This window comes from Podarcis melisellensis (assembly GCF_964234715.1).
Source record: "Podarcis melisellensis genome assembly, chromosome: 12".
Lineage (NCBI taxonomy): Eukaryota > Metazoa > Chordata > Lepidosauria > Squamata > Lacertidae > Podarcis > Podarcis melisellensis.
In genome coordinates, this window is record NC_138544.1 from 51,850,337 (window position 1) to 51,863,365 (window position 13,029).

Here is a 13,029-nt window from a genome sequence, read left to right on the forward strand (position 1 = left end):
AAATGAAGATCACGGCCACTGGTCCCATCACCTCCTGGCAAATAGAAGGAGAAGAAATGGAGGCAGGGAGAGATGTTACTTTATTGGGTTCCATGATCACGACAGATGGTGACAGCAGTCACAAAATTAAAAGATGGGAGAAAAGCAATGACAAACCTAGACAGCATCTCAAAAAGCAGAGACATCACCTTGCCAACAAAGGTCCGTATAATTAAAGCTGTGGTTTTCCCAGTAGTGATGTATGAAAGTGAGAGCTGGACCATAAAGAAGGCTGATTGCCGAAGAATTGATGCTTTTGAATTATGGTGTTGGAGGAGACTCTTGAGAGTCCCATGGACTGCAAGAAGATCAAACCTCTCCATTCTGAAGGAAATCAGCCCTGAGTGCTTGCTGGAAGGACAGATCCTGAAGCTGAGGCTCCAATACTTTGGCCACATCGTGAGAAGAGAAGATTCCCTGGAAAAGACCCTGATGTTGGGAAAGATGGAGGGCACAAGGAGAAGGGGACGACAGAGGACAAGATGGTTGGACAGTGTTCTCGAAGCTACCAGCATGAGTTTGACCAAACTGTGGGAGGCAGTGGAAGACAGGAGGGCCTGGCGTGCTCTGGTCCATGGGGTCACGAAGAGTCGGACACGACTAAATGACTAAACAACAACAACAATGACAAAATGAAACCTGGTGGAAGCCACACTCTCACCTTATGGGAAAAGAGTGGAAAATCACAGTGACTACTTTTTATTAGGTACATTTGGAGACTCCTTGAAGTCCCAAATTGCGGGTGTCTTGATGGCTTGGGTACTGGTGCAGAAATAGATTGGGTTCCCTGTTGTTTTCCCTGTGTGTGCATTTGTGTGACATGTCTGGGATCGTTTCAAGGTGAATGCTGTGAACTTAGCTTTCCAGAGGCGGGGAAAAGGGGGTTATCAAGCTGGAACACGGCATGCTCAAAAGAGGCCAGAGTTCTTTGGCCGCTTGCCCAGTGATATTCCAGAGCTGACTGCTCCTAGCAACCAGTCTCCCAGAAGCACACTTTTTCTCTCTCTCTCTCTAAATATAAATATATATAACTATGTATACAGTGATGTCACGGTCACCACGGCAACTATCAGCTGGAGAAACTATTGCATTTTCGGCTGCTAAGGAACCAGGGAAGCCAAATGGCCCCAGACTGAAATATTTCTCAGAGAGAAAGAGCTTGTTATGCGACTCACATACGTTTGCCAGGAGGCGCACGCTGCAGTGCCTTTTGCTGATGGAACCATTCTTCATGGAGTGCATGGGGGGCTGCATCCCCCCCTCTTTTCCCCTCCCTCCCTCCTTCCCTCCCTCTTTTTCTCTCCACCAGCACAGTCGCCTTGGCTGCTGTTCCCGGGCAACTGCTGCCATGCCCCTCTCGAGGGCTCCGCTGTAAGAAATTAATATCACAATTAATTAATCCCCAGCTCCTCACAGGCACTCTCGCGTCGGCGCAAGTTTGGGGAGAGAGACAGGGGGAGGAGCCCATCTGTCACCCGCTGACAAGTTTTGGCGTTGGGAAACAGGAGCCGTTCGGCAACAGAGGCCTTTGATCCTCCGCACACACGGCGGCAACGAGGATCAAACGTAATTGTCGGTTCCACGGAGGGTGTGTGAGCCTGTCTTCCAAGAAAGGCGTCTAGGCTGGGGGGGGGGGGGAGAACAAATCTCCATTTGGATCCCTTCCAGTCGGGATTCAGGCCTCACCGTGGGACTGAAACTGCCTTGGTTGCACTGGTCGATGATCTCCGGCGGGCTAGGGACAAAGGTGAGAGCTGTTTCCTAGTTCTGCTGGATCTCTCAACAGCTTTTAACACCATCGACCATAACATCCTTCTGGACCATCTAGAGGGGCTGGGAGCTGGGGGCACTGTCATACAGTGGTTCCGCTCCTTCCTCCTGGGACGTGTTCAGAAAGTGGGGGGGATGAGTGTTCAGACCCCTGGGCTCTCACTTGTGGGGTGCCTCAGGGTTCTGTCCTCTCCCTCATGCTTTTCAACATCTACATGCAGCCGCTGGGAGAGATCATCAGGGGGTTTGGGCTGGGTATCCATCAGTATGTGGATGATACCCAGCTCTACCTCTCTTTCAAATCGGAACCAGTGAAGGCAGTGAAGGTCCTGTGTGAGTGCCTGGAGGCGGTTGGAGGATGGATGGCGGCTAACAGATTGAGGTTGAATCCTGACAAGACAGAAGTACTGTTTTTGGGGGACAGGAGGTGGGCAGGTGTGGAGGATTCCCTGGTCCTGAATGGGGTAACTGCCCCTGAAGGACCAGGTGCGCAGCCTGGGGGTTATTCTGGACTTATACCCCGCCCATCTGGATGAGTTTCCCCAGCCACTCTGGGCACCTTCCAATCAAGTGTTAAAAACAATACAGCATTAAATATTTAAAGATTCCCTAAACAGGGCTGCCTTCAGATGTCTTTTAAAGAGAAGATAGCTGCTTATTTCCACAGGGTGGGCGCCACTACCGAGAAGGCCCTCTGTCCAGTTCCCTGTAACCTCACTTCTCGCAATGAGGGAACCGCCAGAAGGCCCTTGGCGCTGGACCTCAGTGTCCTGGCAGAACGATGGGGGTGGAGACACTCCTTCAGGTATACAGGACCGAGGCCGTTTAGGGCTTTCAAGATCAGCACCAACACTTTGAATTGTGCTTGGAAACGTACTGGGAGACAATGCAGATCTCTCAGGACCGGTGTTGAGTCATGACTACCACTGAAGGACACAAGCAAAACGCAAGCAAAGCTTGAAGAGGGGACAGTGGCGAGCCCGTGCAGGGTGGGGCTGGCAAGAGCACATGTGGTCTTGGGAGAGTCCCAAGAGCTAGATACAGAGGCCTGGCAGGCCACATTTGACCTCTGATCTTGGAGTTCCCCATCCCTGAGTTAGAGAATCAGGCTAGGGAACCCCAGATTCAGATCCCCACTTAGGCCCGCGATGGAAAGAGGATAAGATGCCAACAAAGGCGGTCTGGCAGATGAAACTACTTGACTATGCAGAGATGGCTAGACCGACTGGGAAAATCAGGAATCAGGAGGACCAGAGCTTCAATAGAGAATGGGATAAATATAGATTGTATTTGAAAGAACACTGTAAACACTTGAAATCTTTGGCAGGCTTCGAATAACTCTTGCAATGTTGCAGACACTTTGGATACATCGGAGGACTATAATTTGGAGGACCCATAATATGCAGTTGATTAAGATATTTAAAGGACCCATGGAGGGGAAGAGGGAAGTCTTAAGATTCGGAAAAATCTTGTGCTATTTCAAAATTTAGTTGTGTTAAGTGTGTGATTTATTTTTTAAAACCAAGAAAATTTTATTTCAGAAACGAAACGAAAAACAGATCCCCACTAACTATGAAGTCCCTACACTCTCCTGCACAGGACTGTTGTGAGAGTTTTTTAAAGAAAAGTGAGCAAGGGAGGAAAACCGCATTTACACATATCTTCCAGCATCCCACTGATCAAAATCAAGATGCTCATTTTTTGGTCCCAAGCTCTCACTGGAGCCAGCCAACTTGTGCCAGAGCACCAGACCAATAAATGAGACATTCCAGGATCCAATTAGAAGCCGGATGGCATCTGTAATTCGGGGATGTCCTGCTCAAATCAGGTTAAGGAGTACATATATACACACCTTTTCAGGAAAGGCAGGATATAATAAATGTGCTAAATAAAGCAAAATAAATAAATATAGGATCCCAGCACGCCAGATCACCCTAAGAAGAGGATTAAGAGCAGGCAGGTGTCACGATGCCAGTTAAAATTTGGGAATGAGGTTGTTTCGATGGCATTAACACATCGGAGTCCTTAGGTGCCTGCATCACACAACTCTGAATGTGCGAGGAATAAGAAGGCTGAAGCTGTACAACGATGGCCCTTTGAGCTGCCTCGCCTCCCCCCTTGCCGGCTTCTTCCTCAAGACGCAGAGAAAGCGCTCACGACCTTTCCTTCGCTACACAGAGATCAGGTCTGAAGATAACTTTGAGAAGTTGCCTCTAATCTGCACAACGGCTCCGTGTTGAAGTGCTGAGGTGGTGGGAAAATAATAGATACTTCTATTTCCACTGAGATGGGCCAGATAAGGGCTGGGGAAGGGGGAAAGGGCGCCTGGATAAGAATCTGTGGTTGTTTGTCTGCAGCGCAGCAGAAAGTCAGAGAAAAAAACACCGCCAGGGCTTCAAAAGTCACTTCCCCCAACCTCCCGTCTTAGATTTGATTCAAACGTTCAGGAAGTATGTATGGTACAGTCCTCTCAGGGAGCTGCTTTGCACCTCAGAGACGCTGCTAATCTTGATAGTTACTTTATCTCTCTTTGCCTGTCATTTTGTGGTTGCTCCAGCATTGCTGCTGGCTATTTGTAGTGGAGCAAGGGTTTTTTTCAGTACCAGGGGTGGTATGATTCGCTTGTCTGGAGCGCTGGGTCAGAGGGTGAGCGTTATGTACTGAGTTGAATAGGATCCAAAATGCAGCAGTCTGATTGGCCCTAGAACAATGCAGCAGTATGATTGGTCCGCAGGAGCCACCCAATCCAGCTCCAGGTGGAAGTGAATCCGCAACCTGATTGGCCTACAGGAGAATCCCAGAATTAGCCAATCATGTGCAGCCCATTGTGTAAGTAATGTATATAAAGCAGATATTTTGGGGGGGAACTTTCATTCCTCACTACTATGAGCTGAATAAAGAGCATGAAATCCACACTCGACTCTGAGTATATTTCAGTGAGAATAGATCTGGATGCTTGGCAGGATCTTTATCTCTCTCACCCATCCGCCAAGCTCCTAATTTCACATTGGACAAGAGGGACCACGCTTTTGTCTGTGGCAACAATCAGGTGAACTTTGAGGGCTTGCAAAACAGTGTGTCTCTGAAAATCAGCTACTGTCGGGACTTGCAAAACACTAGGCAAACAAACCCTTACATTTAGGCTTCCATGGTGCCACAGTAGTAGCACGGGGATGTGCTAAAGAGTACAGTGGTACCTCGGGTTACATGCGCTTCAGGTTACATACACTTCAGGTTACAGATGCCGCTAACCCAGAAATAGTGCTTCAGGTTAAGAACTTTGCTTCAGGATGAGAACAGAAATCGTGCTCCGGCGGTGCGGCGGCAGCAGGAGGCCCCATTAGCTAAAGTGATGCTTCAGTTTAAGAACTGTTTCAGGTTAAGTACAGATCTCCGGAACGAATTAAGTACTTAACCCGAGGTACCACTGCATATGAAAAAAACATTGTTCTGGAGTAAGCATATCGGTATGTAATGAATGATGCTTTGCAGGGTTAAAGAAAAAGAGAAAATGGTGTAAAACGTATGAAGATAGAAATAATCTACATTAGACAACAATTTAGAAAGAGTAAAATGTTTGAGGTCTGAGAACAAAGGAAGGAAGTCAATATGTGTATATGTATGTAATGACTAGATTAGAATGAAGATATGGTTTTATTTGTAGATGTGTGCTTTTTGTGTTTTTTTCTCTCTTTTTTGTGTGTTCTGTTTTTCATTCTTGTTTGTATAGTTTTATTTTGGATTCAATGTTTGTAAATTTTGTTGTAATTTTCCATTAAAAAGAAAATCTATTATTTTTTAAAAAGAAGCAGTATCTGGAGACCCACAGGTTGAGAAAGGCTGGATGAGAGGCAAGATCTGTACTGAGTTCTGTGTAACATTTAAAAACATTTCTTCACCCAATTTGGGCACTGGCCACAGCCTCCACTGGTACGGGGGCCCTAGAAGGTTGCCCTGATGGAAATATGGCCCCCGGTTGAAAAACGATCATCCCTCCCTGATTTTAGAGCATGGGAAGAAAGAGAACAAGTCACCCCCCAAAGGACTTTGCTCTTGGTGAATGCTTTAAGCCTGATTGAAGTGTGGGAATATGTCCAGAGGATTCAAAAGCTATTAATGGGACAGAGAAATGAATTCCAGCAATGTAAAGTTCTGCCTTTAGAAAGAAAAAATCAGATGCTTAAATGCAGAATGTGTGGTGCCTGACTTGAGAGCAATACTCATGAATAGGATCTGGCTTTAGCAAGAGCCAGCACTGTGATGCAGCAGCTAAAAAGGCAAATGCGATTCTAGGCTGCATCGACCATGGAATAGCATCCAGACATTGGAAAAGACTACCTCACAAGTGCTGACTGGAAGGACAGATCGTGAAGCTGAGGCTCCAATACTTTGGCCACCTCATGAGAAGAGAAGACTCCCTGGAAAAGACCCTGATGTTGGGAAAGATGGGGGGCACAAGGAGAAGGGGATGACAGAGGACGAGATGGTGGGACAGTATTCTCGAAGCTACCAGCATGAGTTTGACCAAACTGCGGGAGGCAGTGGAAGAAAGAAGTGCCTGGCGTGCTCTGGTCCAGGGGGTCATGAAGAGTCGGACACGACTAAACGACTAAACAACAACAACCCCACAAATGGCATTCATTAGAAGACTTAAAGCAAAGGTTGGACGGCTACTTCTCAGGGATTGCTGCAGAAGTGGAATTCCTGCATCTGCAGCAGGTTGGACCTTTGAATTTCTAGCCAGCTAGGCTGATTGGACAGGAGGGCAAAGCACAGCACTGAATCACAGCTGGCGTGGAGGAATTAGCAAAGGGAACCGCCAGGTAAAATGTGGGGCAGAACAACAAAGAGGAGCTGTGGGGTGTGTGTGTGTGTGAGAGAGAGAGAGAGACAGAGAGAGAGAGAGAGAGAGAGAGAGAGAGAGAGAGAGAGAGAGAGAGAGAGAGAGAGAGAGAGGGAGAGACCACTTTCAGAAGTCACAAGAGCATTACTTAAATTGTCAGGAAGAGTTATATATACCACCCCATTAAACTGATATGTTAAGGCACTTACTTTGAGAAGGTGTGTGTGTGTGTGTGTGTGTGGAATTAATACGTCTCGTTCGCCTTCTCTTTTTCCATTTCTTTTGTTTTATTAATCTTAATAAATGGCTTGACTTTTAGACCTCTGTTTCTCTTAGCTGCAGTTGACGTGTCTCAGATTATTGTATTTTCCCCCCAAACCCTCATAACTATGGGCCTGGGCCAAGCTAGATCCGTGGTTAGGCAAAGAATCATAGAGAGACAACAGGACTGTACAAGGGTCCCCAATTATAAAATCATAGAAAACGGGAGGTACGTAGCCGCTCCAGCAGCATATCTCTATTTCCTCACATCCAGAAACGTAAGAAGGGCTTTTGCTCTTCCTAGAAGCTCGGCCTTGCCCTCACCGGTTCTGGAAGGCTCCTATAGAAGGGTCCCGTACGCACAGAGACTTTGCGCCTGCCCATTAGGGGAAATAGGAAGCCATGAAAATATATTTTTTACATGCCCTTTTTATGTTGAGATTCGTAGAGACACCATTGATCCTTTGCAGAAGAGGCTCGCCGATCTTTCAGCCAAGTCTAAACTTAATTCTCTCCTCGTAGGCAAAGATCATAAGATGACCCGGCTGGTAGCCAGATTCTGCGACCAGATTTGTAGGCACCGATCATCCTCTAGAATAAAATAGCTTACTAGGGAAATGCTGAAGTTGCCCTTTGGGGTGCCTCAGGGTCAATTTTTTAAGGTAGCCCAAATCTCAGTTGCACTGGTGTATGTATATATCTCAATTTTAACTCATGAGCTATTGCTGCAATCTGCTCCAATTGTATATTTTATCTTTATGAACGCTGTTTTTATTGTGTTATGTGAGCTGGTCTTTGACCGTAATAAATTATCTATCTATTGTGTTTGTCAGACTGCAGGAGGCTCACTTTGGCAAAGCCTGAGACCCCCCTGCGTATCGTTTCCCTCCCTCCCTCCCTCCCTCCCTCCCTCCCTCCTTCCCTCCCTTCCTTCCTCTCATCCCATTCATGTATTTTCCGTAACTGTATGAAGGGCCATTCGAATCCCTGCGATGGGGTGAGCTCCTGTTGCTCAGTCCCTGCTCCTGCCAACCTAGCAGTTTGAAAGCACATCAAAGTGCAAGTAGATAAATAGGTACCACTCCAGCGGGAAGGTAAACGGTGTTTCCGTGCACTGCTCTGGTTCGCCAGAAGCAGCTTAGTCATGCTGGCCACATGACCCGGAAGCTGTACACTGGCTCCCTCAGCCAATAAAGCGGGATGAGCACCGCAACCCCAGAGTCGGTCACGACTGGACCTAATGGTCAGGGGTCCCTTTATCTTATGAAGGACCGTAGTCAGCAACTAGATTTTCAGGAAGGCCATACTGGAGGGAGATGAAGGGACTGTGAGAAGCCAAAGAGGACTTGCCCACAATCCCTGTTGCCACAGTCAAGGCTGACTCAAGAGATTTTGCCGCCTGAAGAAAATGATGTACATCCCTACCAGATGTACAGAAGATGACTGGATGGGTATTTGAGCTTTGCTTCAACATTAGTGATGGGATCATGTCCTCCTCTACAACCGAGGACAGTAGTCTGGCTCAAGAGGACAAATACATGCTTAGGAGGGACAGCCTATTACTATTGCCGCCGTCCCCACAGCAGCTGCCGCCTGAGGCACTTGCCTTGCATTGTCTAATGATAGGACCAAGTCCACGCACTGAGCAACGGGAGCTCACCCCGTCGTGGGGATTCGAACCGCCGACCTTCTGATCTGCAAGTCCTAGGCTCTGTGGTTTAACCCACAGCGCCACCCACGTCCCGCACAAATCATGTAACGCAGACCAATTTAGTGGCTGGGGGAGGTGGGAATGCAGGCATATCCCTACACCCCTCCAGGAGCATAAATTTGCTGTCTGCAATAAAGTTCCTATGAAGTTTTCAGATTGGTGAATGGAAACCCAGATTTCCCCCCACGTCCCTAGAAGTAGTTTTAAAAACAAGCAAAACCCCACCACCTTCCCCCCTCCCTCCTCCAGTGATTCTATCCTGTTAAAAGCTTGCTGGTTGTTCTCTTTCCCAACCTGATGTTAATAGGTAAAAACCTCAGCAGCTCCTGAGCTGGGCTTAGGGGTCCTCCAAATTGCTCGATTCTGAGCTGTGCTGGGCCAAATTAAGCCGAATGCTTTTGAAAGGAGAAAGAGGGGGAGAGCTCTCTTTGAGCACTAATAAATCTCTTTTGCAACAGCTGGCTGAGCCCTTTTAACCAAAGCCAACCACCAACTGCGCTCCATTATTGGATTCTTTTCTTCTCTTTGTCCCCAGTGGTGGAGAAAAGGAGATCCCATGTCGTAGCAGCCTGGCCGTTGCGATGGGCCTTCCACAGCGGGATTCCGTTGCTGTTATCGTCCTCATTTTTTATTCACAATAAAACAGGCGCTCTATGGGAATGCAGCAACAATTTGCGTGCCACACTGATCGTGGGGCCGAATGCCTTCGCCGCCAGTGAAATATACCCAGAGTCATACCCAGGGTGGGTGAGGGAGATAAAGATCCTGCCAAGCATCCAGATCTATTCTCACTGAAATATACTCGGAGTCGAGTGTGGATTTCATGCTCTTTATTCAGCTCATAGTAGTGAGGAATGAAAGTTTTCCCCAAAATATCTGCTTTATATACATTATTTACACAATGGGCTGCATGTGATTGGCTAATTCTGGGATTCTCCTGTAGGCCAATCAGTTTGTGGATTCACTTCCATCTGGAGCTGGATTGGGTGGCTCCTGCGGACCAATCATACTGCTGCATTGTTCTAGGACCAATCAGACTGCTGCATTTTGTATCCTATTGTTCTAGGGCCAATCAGACTGCTGCCTTTTGGATCCTATTGTTCTAGGACCAAACAGATTGCTGCCTTTTGGACCCTATTGTTCTAGGACCAATCAGACTGCTGCATTCTGAATCCTATTGTCTAGGACCAATCAGACTGCTGCATTCTGAATCCTATTGTTCTAGGACCAATCAGACTGCTGCCTTTTGGATCCTATTGTTCTAGGACCAAACAGATTGCTGCCTTTTGGATCCTATTGTTCTAGGACCAAACAGATTGCTGCCTTTTGGACCCTATTGTTCTAGGACCAATCAGACTGCTGCATTCTGAATCCTATTGTTCTAGGACCAATCAGACTGCTGCATTTTGGATCCTATTGTTCTAGGACCAATCAGACTGCTGCATTTTGGATCCTATTCAACTCAGTACATAGCAGCCTCCCTTCTCTCTTGCTTCAGCTTCTGCCTCTGATTCCGGACTTCTCTCTGCCACAGACTCTTCCCGCTCACTAAGCCCTGTTGCCTCCTCAGCTTCCGACACCTCCTTGTCTTTTCCCTCTGACCACTCTTCGTTGTCCCACCACCAGTTCCCAGGCTCTGAGCCTCCTTCCTTTGGTGGTGTCCCAGCTAGTTCCTCTCACCGTTCCTCTGCGTCCAACCAGTCCATGAACGACACCCTCTTTTGAAGCCATCCACATTGGTGACCATCACTACTTGTGGCTGTGAGGTGGGTAACCCCAGTGGGATTTAACCATGTGCTCTGTGAAGAAGTACTTACCTTCTCCTGTCTGGAATCTTCCAACATTCAGGTTCTTTGAATGTCCAGGGGTTCTAGGGCTAGGGGAGGGGGAGAAAGGCTTTCCTCCACACTTCACATGATTTTAAACATTTCTATCATGTCTCCTCTCTTGCCCGCAGGCGCCTTTTCTCTAAGTCCCTGTTAAGTTGTGGGTGAACATATCAGACGACACAGCGATTCTTCAAACAGCTCTTGTTTATTCACAGGCCAGAACAGAACTGAACTGAAGGGTTCAGCCAGCCTGCTTATATAGAGCTCCACTACAACGCAACTGTAACCACTTTCTGTAACTATCCAATCACTGAACGTCACTTTCAATCCCTTATTTGCATATGTGGACCTGAGTAAAAACTATCTACAGTATCCCCCTGCTGGCCCAGGGTGAGAACTTCAGTACATAACAGTCCCAATGCTCCAACCTTTACTCTCGAGGGAGTAAGGCTAGTTCTACACAGCTATTAAAAAAACACTCTGAAAACGATCTGCAAAGAAACGTTGTAAAGCTTGCAATTGAAAATATCACTGAGCTGCAATTTCAGCTCTATAGCGCCACCTGGTGTCAGGGCGTTATAACACATTTATAACGCTGTATTTTGACTTGTGTTGCTGAGTCCTGAGTTGCTCCATAAAGTGGATCAGGCATAGGCAAACTTGGCCCTCCAGATGTTTTGGAACTACAACTCCCATCATCCCTAGCTAACAGGACCAGTGGTCAGGGATGATGGGAATTGTAGCCTCAAAACATCTGGAAGGCCGAGTTTGGCTCTGGATCATTTTGCTTCCCCTTTTCTGAACTGCTCCACCCTCCCACCCTGGGGCTTAGGAATGAATAAGCAGGATAGAGTTCCAGCTTTGGCCAAGAGAAAGCAGCACCAAGCAGCTTTCGAACCCAAAGCCCGCGCTGGCCACGCCAAAGGAATGACACCAGATGATTCCACTGGGGGTGCTTTAGACTAGAGACTTAAGTGGCGTACACAACAGCAAACAGCATGATTCATTCACAAGAGCCGAAAGCACCTCAGGGCTTCCATTCATCTCAAATGTCACATGAGCCTCCTTTCCTAACATCAATTACAAAGCGACTCTGCTTCAATTCCAGGTGATCCATTCATCTCTCTCTCTCTCTCTCTCTCTCTCTCACACACACACACACACACACACACACACACACACACACACAAAGTCAGCATTGGTGGGTGGGGAGCTCTTTTTTTTAGCTGCTGCAATTGGCAAAAAAAGGAAAAGGAAGCCTTCAGTTTGGCGGCTGGAAATGGAATGGAATCGGTCATTGTGTTATATAACAACAACAACAACAACAATTTATTATTTATACCCTGCCCATCTGGCTGAGTTTCCCCAGCCACTCTGGGCAGCTCCCAATTGAGTGTTAAAAACAATACAGCATTAAATATTAAAAACTTCCCTTCAGATGTCTTTTAAAAATAGGATAGCTGCTTATTTCCTTGACATTTGATGGGAGGACGTTCCACAGGGCGGGCGCCACCACCGAGAAGGCCCTCTGCCTGGTTCCCTGTAACCTCACTTCTCGCAAGGAGGGAACTGCCAGAAGGCCCTCAGCGCTGGACCTCAGTGTCCGGGCTGAACGATGGGGGTGGAGACACTCCTTCAGGTATCCTGGATCGAGGCCGTTGAGGTCTTTAAAGATCAGCACCAACACTTTGAATTGTGCTCATAAAAGTACTGGGAGACAATGCAGATCTCTCAGGACCGGTGTTATATGGTCGTGGTGGTCGCTCCCAGTCACCAATCTAGCTGCTGCATTCTGGATTAATTGCAGTTTCCGGGTCACTTTCAAATTTAGCCTCACGTAGAGCGCACTGCAGTGGTCTAAGCGGGAGATAACCAGAGCATGCCCCAGTCTGGCGAGACAGTCCATGGACAGGTAGGGTCTCAGGCTGCGTACCACATGGAGCTGGTAAACAGCTGCCCTGGACACAGAATTGACCTGCGCGTCCATGGACAGCTGTGCACCTGGTCCTTCAAGGGCACAGTTACCCCATTCAGGACCAGGGAGTCCCCCACACCTGCCCGCCCTCTTGTTGAAAGAAAAAGAAGGGTAGTAGATCACCTGCAGTAGTCCTGACTCATGCCTCTTCCTGTGTGGTGTGGTGGTGAAGAGCGGTGAACGCGTAATCTGGTGAACCGGGTTCGCGTCTCCGCTCCTCCACATGCAGCTGCTGGGTGACCTTGGGCCAGTCACACTTCTTTCAAGTCTCTCAGCCTCACTCACCTCACAGAGTGTTTGTTGTGAGGCAGGAATGGAAAGGAGAATGTTAGCCGCTTTGAGACACCTTCAGGTAGTAATAAAGCGGGAAATCAAATCCAAACTCCTCCTCCTTCTTCTTCTTCTTCCTCCTCCTCCTCCTCCATTGTTGGCTCGGGGCAGAGCATCTCTCTTGCATGCAGAAGTTCCCAGGTTTGATCCCCAGCATCTCCAGGAAGGGCTGGGAGAGATAACAACAACAATGGCAGATGGGGGTGCTAATTTATTCCGAGTTGGTACTGTAAAAACTGACCGCCAATAGCTCTCCAGCTATTTTAGACAA